At 48.0% G+C, this 9,992-nt stretch overlaps 1 protein-coding gene across 3 annotated transcripts in view; it reads right to left on the bottom strand.

Moving 5' to 3' along the window:
• ERI3 (ERI1 exoribonuclease family member 3) overlaps nt 1-7,605 on the bottom strand; it is a 129,151-nt gene extending 121,546 nt beyond the window's left edge. For 2 of the 3 annotated variants that reach the window (XR_009114813.1, XM_058030299.1), the window contains exon 1: nt 7,529-7,605. The gene's annotated coding sequence lies outside the window, so the exon portion shown is untranslated. The other variant, XM_058030300.1, reaches the window with a different exon arrangement.
• Nucleotides 7,606-9,992: the final 2,387 nt, after the last annotated feature.

Raw genomic sequence — 9,992 nt, forward strand, 5'->3', positions numbered from 1 at the left:
CAAATACAATATCTCAGAATAAAGCAGCTTGTAAGTTAGTTGCAGGAAAACCTGGTCTTTAGCCTACTGCATCAAACAAAACACACAGTTGGAGTGGGGGAGGCAGACAGGCTTCAACCCCTGTATCAAACACAGGCAATAAAACATGTATTATCCACCCACCCACAGCTAGCTCTCTTCTCTAATGTATCTTAACTGGCAAGAGCAGGGTATCTGACACAGACCCCATGAATCTTCAGGCTGGGTTGCACTACGCACAGTGGTGCAGAGGTTCCCAAGCCACTGAGTCCATGGCAAAGGTAAACCAGCTGCCTTGGCAGGATTCAGGCACATCCACAGCAGCACCATGGCAGACCCTGCCATGGCAGGTCAGGGTCACAAAAGTACCATGTGACATCCATGGAGGAATTAACAGTGCCTGTTTACACTAACAGCTTCTGCAGGGGTCCACATCTAGCAACAGGATCGGGCTCCCCGTGCTAAAAGCAGCCTCCCTCCCCACTCTCCCATGTAGCAGAGGGAGCAGTGCTCTGAACAAAGGTGTGTGAGTGGGCTATTGCGTGTGGATTTCCCTACACAGGCAGCATACAAACAAGGGCAACCCCACTGCAAACTCTGCACCTTCAGCCAAATGAAGTTTTAACGGTATGTTTACCCAGCCACTGCTCTGGGTGCCCTGGGAAGACCTCACATCATCTTCTTTGGCAAGGTCAGAGTGCCTTAGAGCACAAGATAGCTGGTGAGCAAACACACTTTATTAGATGTCATGTAAAGCATTTATAATGGCTATGACAATGCAAAGCACTAGTAATTATCCTGTACTTTTTTCCAAGAGAAAACGATGCAAGCAATGCAGCTTCAAAAATTAAAAACCCAGCTCTAGCCATATAAATCCACATGTTCAGTGATTCCATTTCCAAACCTACATAAAACACCATATATATATTTCTTATACACACAGGATCAGATTATAATCTCAGACAGTGCAAGCTGTCACATCTGGCAGTCAACCCTACTAGGTTAATATTTCATATCACACAGCTCAAATTCCTCGCACAGATACGTATGAAATGTAATGGGACCATGAACTGAGGTTGGACCTCAGGAATTATTTTGACAGATTGTACACAGACCTAGGAAAATGTGACAGCACTTTACATTTGCTACACCCAGTAAGATGGGAAATGGCTGCATGTGGTGGGTTTCAGCTGGAAGATAGTTTGTGTTCTGGGCTGTGTAACATTGTGTGTCCCATATGACACTGGCTAAGTACTGGCTAAAATCAGCATCTATATTTTAAAAATAAATTAAGAAAAAAATGTTCTCTGGACATCAGCTGCAGGTACCAAGACAAGGTCAGGCTGAGCACAGCTCTTGCTTCTTTAGCAGTCCAAGCACATGTACTAAAGCATGACATTTTGATCACCAGCAAGGAAGGAAAGCCAAGAGAAAGGCAAGTGTCAGCTGTAGCCACCAGCCTTGCCAGGGCCCCACTGAGTGTGAAGCGGAGAATCTGCACTGGTGGCTGCTGCACGCCAGGCTTCCCACTGGGAAGGTTGCTTAGGGACAACCAAAGCAGCAAGGAACAAGACAGGGAACTCCTGCCACGTGAAGAATGCTGGTGACAAGAGCCAGCAGGGCAGTGCAAATGCTGTCCCGGGCCTGCAGGGCAGCCCCAAAGCCACAGAGAGAGATGTGCACCACACAAGCTCCAGAGGAGTCAAATTCATCAATGGCAGGAAAAATTAGTCTACTAAGAACTTGAGCTTAATGACTTCTGGCACAAAACATAAATATGAACTTTTTACAACTACATCTAATTAAAATTACAGTTTGCCTTTGAGCCCAAAATATTCCCTTTTACTTTCCAGTTTGATAAACTGAGTAGGGAAGGGGCAGGAAGACAACACCTAACTTCACATTGGCAGGGTGACCCAAGAACTTACATTTTATGAGAGCCTTCACTCACATGTTAAATTACTTCATTATGACAAGACAGCCCTCCACCATATTACAAAACAAACAAGTAAGAAAACCCCCCACTAACCTAAACTACAAGAGAAACTGAAATTAAAAAACAAAAGCAAGCAAGCTCTGGGAGTAAAATGCTTCAGTTTATTATTTGTGCAAAACCTAGGTAGGGGCAGCTGTGACTCCTGGCCTCCAACAGACAACTGAACTCAAGGCTAGAGCAACAAAAACCAATCAAAAATGTAAGTCAGGTTTGTCTATTTTATTGAATTGTGGAGGAAAAAAAGTTAGGGTAATAGAGATGCTTTCTGTAGAACAAAATTGCACACATTTAGTGACACCTGGAACACAGTATAACAAAAAATGCAGGACTTCAATTTTGGTAGCTGTTCAAATGCATACTCAGAGGTCAAATGTGAGCCCATATTTCACTTGTGTGAAAATATAACTGAAGAACAATAGAGATAACTCAGGGTGTTTTTTAATCAACCTTAACCTAAACCCAAATATTTCATTAGATGAACTACAGTACAAAAATGACAGCACCTGGCTAGCCTGTGAGGCAGGAAACAAGAGACTATGAACAAGACCAGCTTATCCACTCTTACCACTCAAACTTGCAAAAAAAACCAACCAACATAAAGTAAAACAAATAACAAAAGACAAAGCTTTTAGAACTGTTTAATAAAGTAACACAATTTTAGACAGGTAGATTTGCTTCTTTCTTTAATTTGTTAACCTCACAGTATCATCACTGGAACATGAGAACAGTACACTTCACGGCTGCACTCCCTTCACGTTTGGCTGGGTTTGTCTCCAGCACTGCTAGACAACCACGCCTGTTTTGGAAAATCTGTACTGTCATGGCACGTCTATACGCTGCCCCATCATTGCTCAGCTCAGATACAACTTGGCATTCATCATTTTGTTTTTACAGTACTCCACAATCACACTCAGGCTCTTCCCACTACAGATGAGGAGGTCCCTGTTCTCAAGAACTTACAGTCTAAAATTAGAAGCAATACAAGTGAGGGGAACAACAGAAAAGAATGAGGGGTACAGGAGGAGAGTTGGGCAACTGCTCATCTGGGAGAAACATGCATCTTGGTAGGTCAACTGAAAAAAATAAAAATAATTCACCCTACACAGGCACTGGTTTCCCTCTGTATGGTCATTATGGAAGAGATAAGTGAACATGGAAAAGGCTGACTAAAGGATGGAGGGCACTCTTGGGTTAAGGAAGGTCTCTCCCATTTCTTGAGCTCATTCTTGCCGCTGGGTTCCTTGGCTGATTAGTCAAAGGCACGAGCACACATGTCACAGCACCAGAATCTCTTCCATTGTGACATCACAGACGCGATGGCTTGTGAGATCACAATGTGCAAGGCCGAAGGCGCTGATTACTTAGGGAAGCGCTTGCTGCAGCTATGGCACCCTACAAAGCTGGGAAACAAACACATCTCAGTTCACTTGACAACACACTGAAACCCACACGAGACTCCACACCAGCAGGACACGAATTTGTCTGAACAGACCACCCAGAAGCCGTCCCAAAGATGCACAGTACAATTCCACTCCAATTTTATTAGGCCACCTCTGCTAGGCAACCCACTTTCGTCAGCTCCTTGACTGGTCTCCTAAGACAGGCTTTGCTGTGTATTTTTAAACCTTCTCCAAGAGTAACTGCAGATGAGCAAACGGGTCTAAGCTGGAGTCTGCAGAAGTTCCACACAGCAAAGGACTGGTCACTTAGAAGAAATGTAGAGAAAGGAAAGAACAAAAATTAAAACAAAGAAGCAATAACAGGGACACATACAGCAAAAGCCAAAGAGGAAGAACAGATTTGCTATTAAGGAAAAGAACAGTTGCACGGGATCAGACCAAAAATCCTCTAGTCCAATCTCCTGCCTCTGCCTGGGAGCCATAAGAAAATGCACCAGTGTGAAACTACACAAAATGAGGTTAACCAAGCCAACAGCTCTGGGAGGCCAAAAGGAGGCAGGCCTGTCCTTCCCTCTCAGTCTTGCTCTCCTGCTAATTACGTTACACCAGTTCCTGAGCTTGTCTGGCCCTTCTGCGAGCCGATTCAACCACAGGAACCTATAAAAGGACTCACACAGCCAGAATAAAACACAATTAAAACAAGATAGTTTCTGGCTAGTTTAGTGAGACGAATTAGCTCAGGGCCAGGCTGGATGAACAGCAAAGCTCAAAGAAGAGGAAGAGCCCACACTGGCAGAAGCAGGAATGAGATGAGCCACTGGGGCTGTTGGTCAGCTCAGCTGCTCACCAACCCACGTACTCAGACCAGGACAGAGACACCTGGGATGGCATGAGAGAATGGAGAAGTTATCTTAGCTCTAGCAGCATAGACACATTAAACTTGAATTCACAAAGCCCACCAGACCATCTGGTCTCAACCTCAGGTAATGCTGGCCCTAAAGTTTCCATTTCCTTAGTTGAGCCCAAAGGCTTGAACACCTTTCAGAAAAGTCTCTGGCCTTGAATTGCAGCATGAAGACTGGAGCTTCCCCTCTACCTTCAAACAGCTCGTTCCAATGGTCAATCCATTCGCTGTCAAAAAATAACATGTCTTAGTTTTCATTCAAACTTTCCCAGCCCTGGTCTTTGAGATAAGTTCTGAAATTTATGGCACTTCAGTGCTCCCTATCCTCAACACAGCTCCCAGTGCCAGGAGCTAGAGATTTGTAGCTACTACGCATCTAGTCAGTAAAAGCTACTATTGCACATTGGCCCAATTTAGTGGAAAGGAGACATAGTAGGCCACCCTTTGTTTAATGGTATCTGGCACACATAACTACTTCATTTTCATACACATGGATGCCACAGTTCCTCAAACCACTTATACAGCTGCGCACCTTCGTTATCTGAAAAATATAAGTTAACACCTGAGAGTCCCAAATGAATCTCAGCCTGGATTCAGGGAAACAAGATTTGCATTGCTTAATACACTGGTAACTTCTGATCTTCACAAATGAGCTCCAGAAGTGTTAAAAGCAAGCCAAAGCTGTGTCTTGGTACACTGGCAAAAGCTCCAAGCAGGGTAGCAGCTACAGTGGGGCATGGTTTCCACACAACCCAGTCTCAGCCCAGAAAATCTGCCAGGGAAGATGTTCACCCTAATATTCAACCACAGAAAAAAAAATAGATTGTAACAAATACAGCTGAAGTTTAAAAAAAAAATTTTGGTTGGAAGAGAAGTAGCTTTACCTATACAACACATCTAGGGAGAATATAACTTTTCAGCTGGCCTGAGGCCAGCTAAGATCACTTCTCTTAGGGAAGGGAAATGATCCAAATGGTCCCTAGCACAGCCAGCACCTCTGCTCTAGGTTATGTCTTGACAGCCTCAACTTGTCCAATTCTTCCCCTATGGCACCACACTGGTGCGTTGCTCATCACTACTACAGTGAAACACCAGGAGTCTCAGGAGGATCACTTCTAGCAAAAATACCTTCTTCAGATTCAAGAGAGACTTGAGACAAAAGCACAGCTGCTTCCATGCTCCCCTGTAAGCCCAGGCACTGTGGGCAGTCCTGCAGCATTTACCTGGATGTCACCACACCCGCACTCCACAGCCTTGGGGCCCTCCACTGCAGGTGGCCACAGCACTGACACGGAGACAGAGTAAAATGCAAATACTCCACACATTTAAGTATCTTCCAGAACTCTATTTCCAAAATTTAAGAGGGTTAAAAAATAAATAAAAGCAATGCCTACCAAAGTTAACAGAATCGAAACAAGATAAGCACCAAACCAGCTGTAATCAGGCCCTCTGAAGAAAGCAAACTGAAGTATGTCCCAAGTGCAGAACAGAAACTTTAGGTCCTATCAGTGTTTATTCAATCCAAGGTCTTCTTTATTTAGCATCAGGCACATGGGCATTTTTTAAAAGGCTTTAATCACTTTCTTCTTTTGGATTTTGGTACTACTCAAATCTGTCTAGACACACTAACTTTACAAAAAAACCCAAACCAAACACACTATTCATGGAGAGCAACCCAAAGTTTGAGATGAACAAGAATGCATAAAAGGGCCACAGGGCTGCTCTTTGAAACAAAACAAACATTTAGTCCACACTGTAAATTAATGTGAAAATTCAGTGGCAAAGGGCAGAATCCAGTGCTCTAAAATGGAAACAAAAATATCTGAAGTAAAAAACACCATCTGAAATCAAATTTCCCAAGCCTACGCAGGGGACTAATCAACTAGACTTTTAACATCTACTGAATTTCAGAATTATTCATTCTTTATTAAAAGTTCAGATGCCAACTTTAATATCAAGTGATATGAGATGCTACAGTGTTGCAAAAAGACACTACAGGACAAAATCTATTCAAGTTACCATCAAAAAGAAACCAGGTAAAATCCTCAAACAGCTGTTTACAGTATCTGATGGGACAGGTGTTTTGGAGATGTACCTTCCTGGAGCTCTGTATACCTCACCCTTCCTGAGACACAGTGCAAGCATTAACATATTTGAAAACTTGCTGGTCCCCCTGCATCACAGCTGAAAGAAGAGTTCAGACCAAACAGCAGCTGTCAATCTACCATCTCTGGAACCAAAAGCTCAATAAAGAAACTAGGTAAGTAAAGAAGTAGCAAAACAAATGTCACACTTATTAGCAAACAGGCCAGCAATGACCACGTAAATCCACCAGACATAGGACTTGTAAAAGACAGAACATCAGCAGTAAATGACAACACCTCTTTATACATCTCAGTTTGGAAGAAACACCTGTAACAGCATAGCAGCAAGAAATGAAAAGGAGAAGAAATTCCTACTGCCACTCAGGAAACAAGTAAACAGACTGTACTCCTAAGCTTTCTCAAGTTTACTTCACTCTCCAGATCTGAGACAAGTGATCAGTTCAATCCCATATGGTAAAAAATATAGGGAAAAAACACCAAAACAAACCTCCTACTCCCTCATTACCTCCACCTATGAACCTCCACATCCCAAAACATAAAAAAATCCTTCCTGCTGCTGCTGCCGGCAGCTCAGCCCGTGCCCAGCCCCCGGGCACACGGGCTGTTTTCCCTTCCTCAAGCCCGGAAAGCGACTGATGCCGCCGCAGCTGGGATCTGGGGGACTGCTGCCACAGCCACCCTCAGACCTCCGTTCCGGGCCGCACCGGGGCGCGGAGGGCCCGGCAACCCGGGCGTCGAGCGGACGAGGCGCCGCCACCCCGCGCCCTCCCCTCGGGCCGGGGCCGCCCCCGGTCCTCACCGGCACCGGCACCCCCGCCCTGCCCGGCCCGGCCCGGCCCGCAGCCCCACGCCCCCGGTTCGAGCCCCGCCGCCGCGGGGGGCCGGGCCGCGCCCCCGCTCCGCGCCGGGCCTTTCCCCCCGCCCCGGGCCACGGCGGCCCCACGTCTCCGCCAGGCCTGAGGGGCCCCCCGCGCCGGCCGGGCCCCGCAGGGCTGGGCCGAGCCGCCGCCCGCCTCCCGCACCACCCCCGCGGCGGAGCCGCCCCGGCCCGGCCGGGCCCCGCGCCCCGCACTCCGCACCACGAGTGCCCGGCACCGCCACTCACCGCCCGCACTCTGACCCCCGACCCCGCGCTGAGCGGCAGCGCCGCCGCCCAACCGCAGCGCCGCCCGCCGCCGCCGGGGGCGGGGCTTCCGACCCGCCGCGCCCCCTCGCGCAGGCGCGTGTCTCTCGCCGCCCCGCATGGCACGCTGGGGGCTGTAGTTCTCCGCGGCCGGCCCCGCCGCGTGGCTGCGCCTCGACGCCGCGCCAGGTGTGGGGGCGCCGGTTCCCATCCCCCGTGCCCGGCGGGATCTCATCCTCTCCCCGCCGGCCCGACTCCTCGATTGCCTCGGGGCCAGCACTTACCCGCCTTGTGTCCTCAAGGGCCATCCCAGCCCATCGCCAGGACACCTCCCCCGAGTCCTGATGTGTCCGTGCCTCTGTGCTCCCTCATCTCTCTCAGCCGAAACCTGTCCGAGCCGTGCCTGCTCTTTGCTTGACACCCTGAGCTGTGGCACCTCCTCCCCACTCCCGATCTCTCGGGCTGTCACACTCTGCCAGGGTTCTGAGCCCCGTCCCTGCCTGCTGCTGCAAGGAATCCTGACCAGGCTGCCCATGGATTGTCCCTCCTGAGACATTCGAGACCCACCTGGAGGTGTTCCTCTGTCACCTGCCCTGGTGACCCTGCCTTGGCGAGGGGATTGGACTGGATGGTCTCCAGAGATCCCTTCCAACTCCAACATTCTGTGGTTCTCTGAACTTACCTGCAACAAAACCCAATCTTTAGCGTATTGGTCTATCCATAACTCTTGTAATCTCACTGCAATGACAAGTGTTCTAGCTGGGGCCATTCCCTGCTATTCATTGCTTCCTTCCCCGCTTCTCACATTCACTCACACCTCCACACTGCAAGCCAGCAGCTCCTTTGCACACCCCTGATACTCCTCATATGCATGATGAACAAACTCAGAGCACTGACTCATGCAAACAGGACTGTGAGGGATTCTAGAGGCTGCCTCACCCATCATTTGCCTGCAGGCAGGAGCAATCCTACGTCTCATGGTCTCCTCTTAAAATAATTCCTTAAGCCTTTCTCTGGCTCCATGTCTTAAAATACTGGACAAAGATAAGTGCCAGAGTACAGAGATCACTGACTGATGCTTCACATGAGGTGGGATGGCTGCCTGACTCAATCTGCCTGGTTCTCCTGCCTTTCACTGAGTTGCTGGCTCTTCAGGCTGGATTTATCCTTTCCTCTGTTTGTGTGCAGCCTTGAACTTGAGAGGCCTGAACCATGAATGTATCATGTCAGAACTATAAAAATACCAACAGCAAACCATTTAATAATAGTAAGAGTTCCTTTAAGTCCTCTTAGATTTGGCATCTCACAGCTTCCCACCCACATAAGCAAGGATAATGTGAAATTTTACTTCTAAGCTTAGCTATATTGCTGTGATTTGTCAAGTCATTGGTGACTGATGTATGGATTGTCAGGAGCCCAGGAGAGTGAATTGAAGGCCTTTGCACTGTGATTCCTTGAGCAATCTGTCCCTGGCCCTCCCTTAGCAGAGATGGAAACTGGCTGAAATTACACTGCAGTCCCAAAGCTTGAAATTTAGGGCTCACAGTCTGCCTGTGTTTCTAAGAGGATGAAAGAGAAGAGGCCTTTCCTCTGCTGACCTCTGCATCTTGCAGTAAAATATAATTCCTTGGTCTAGACAAACGATGAAGGGCTCATAGAGGTGTGCATGCCTTTTTTTCATTTGCCAAGCCTTGTGCTGTTTCCCAGGTTTCCCAGCAGGCGGATTTCCTCCTGCCCAGTTCATTAGGGAAAACCCCGTTTCCCAGATGAGTTATCTGCAGTAACCAGGGCCTCACCTTGGCTTCTGCCAGCCTCTGTGACCCAGAGACTGCAGGACAGCAATGAGATTCCTTCAGCAGCTGCACTTTCAGAGGGCCTTTTTTTTCTGGCACAACTATCAGCACCCAAACCAGCTCAAAGAGAGCCATGTTTTACAAAATATTGTCACTATTTCTGTATTGTTTATGTCTGAGCCTGTCTTATGCCTCAAATGAACACTGCAGGCCACTGAAAATGTCACCTACAGATTAATCTGGCTCACTCCAGGCTTCTGGAAAAATAAATGAGGGTGATCAATAGCTATCCCGTGGCGTGCCCTTCAATGCATGTGGCCCCTGTAGCATCCTGACTGGGAACAGCTCCCCTGCCCAAGGGACTGTGCCACTAAAGCACATGGTCAATTGCCATGGGGCCCGAGGCAAGGAATGCTGACAAACTGGGTCATGCAGGTGGGGAACAGTGGTCAGAAGGGCTGATAGTTGCTCATTAGGGCCACCTTATTTATTCCAGGTAGCACAGCCCACGTCAGTCCCGTGACCCCGTTGCCTCAGGACCGGCTCTATCCGAGAGCAAGCGAGCGTGGTTCAGGAGTCACTCTGGTGTCTTAATTGGTTGCCCTACTTTACAGATTTTGAGATGGCTAGAAGAAGCCCATAGGAAATAGGGT

This window comes from Melospiza georgiana, chromosome 9 (genome assembly GCF_028018845.1).
Source record: "Melospiza georgiana isolate bMelGeo1 chromosome 9, bMelGeo1.pri, whole genome shotgun sequence".
NCBI lineage: Eukaryota > Metazoa > Chordata > Aves > Passeriformes > Passerellidae > Melospiza > Melospiza georgiana.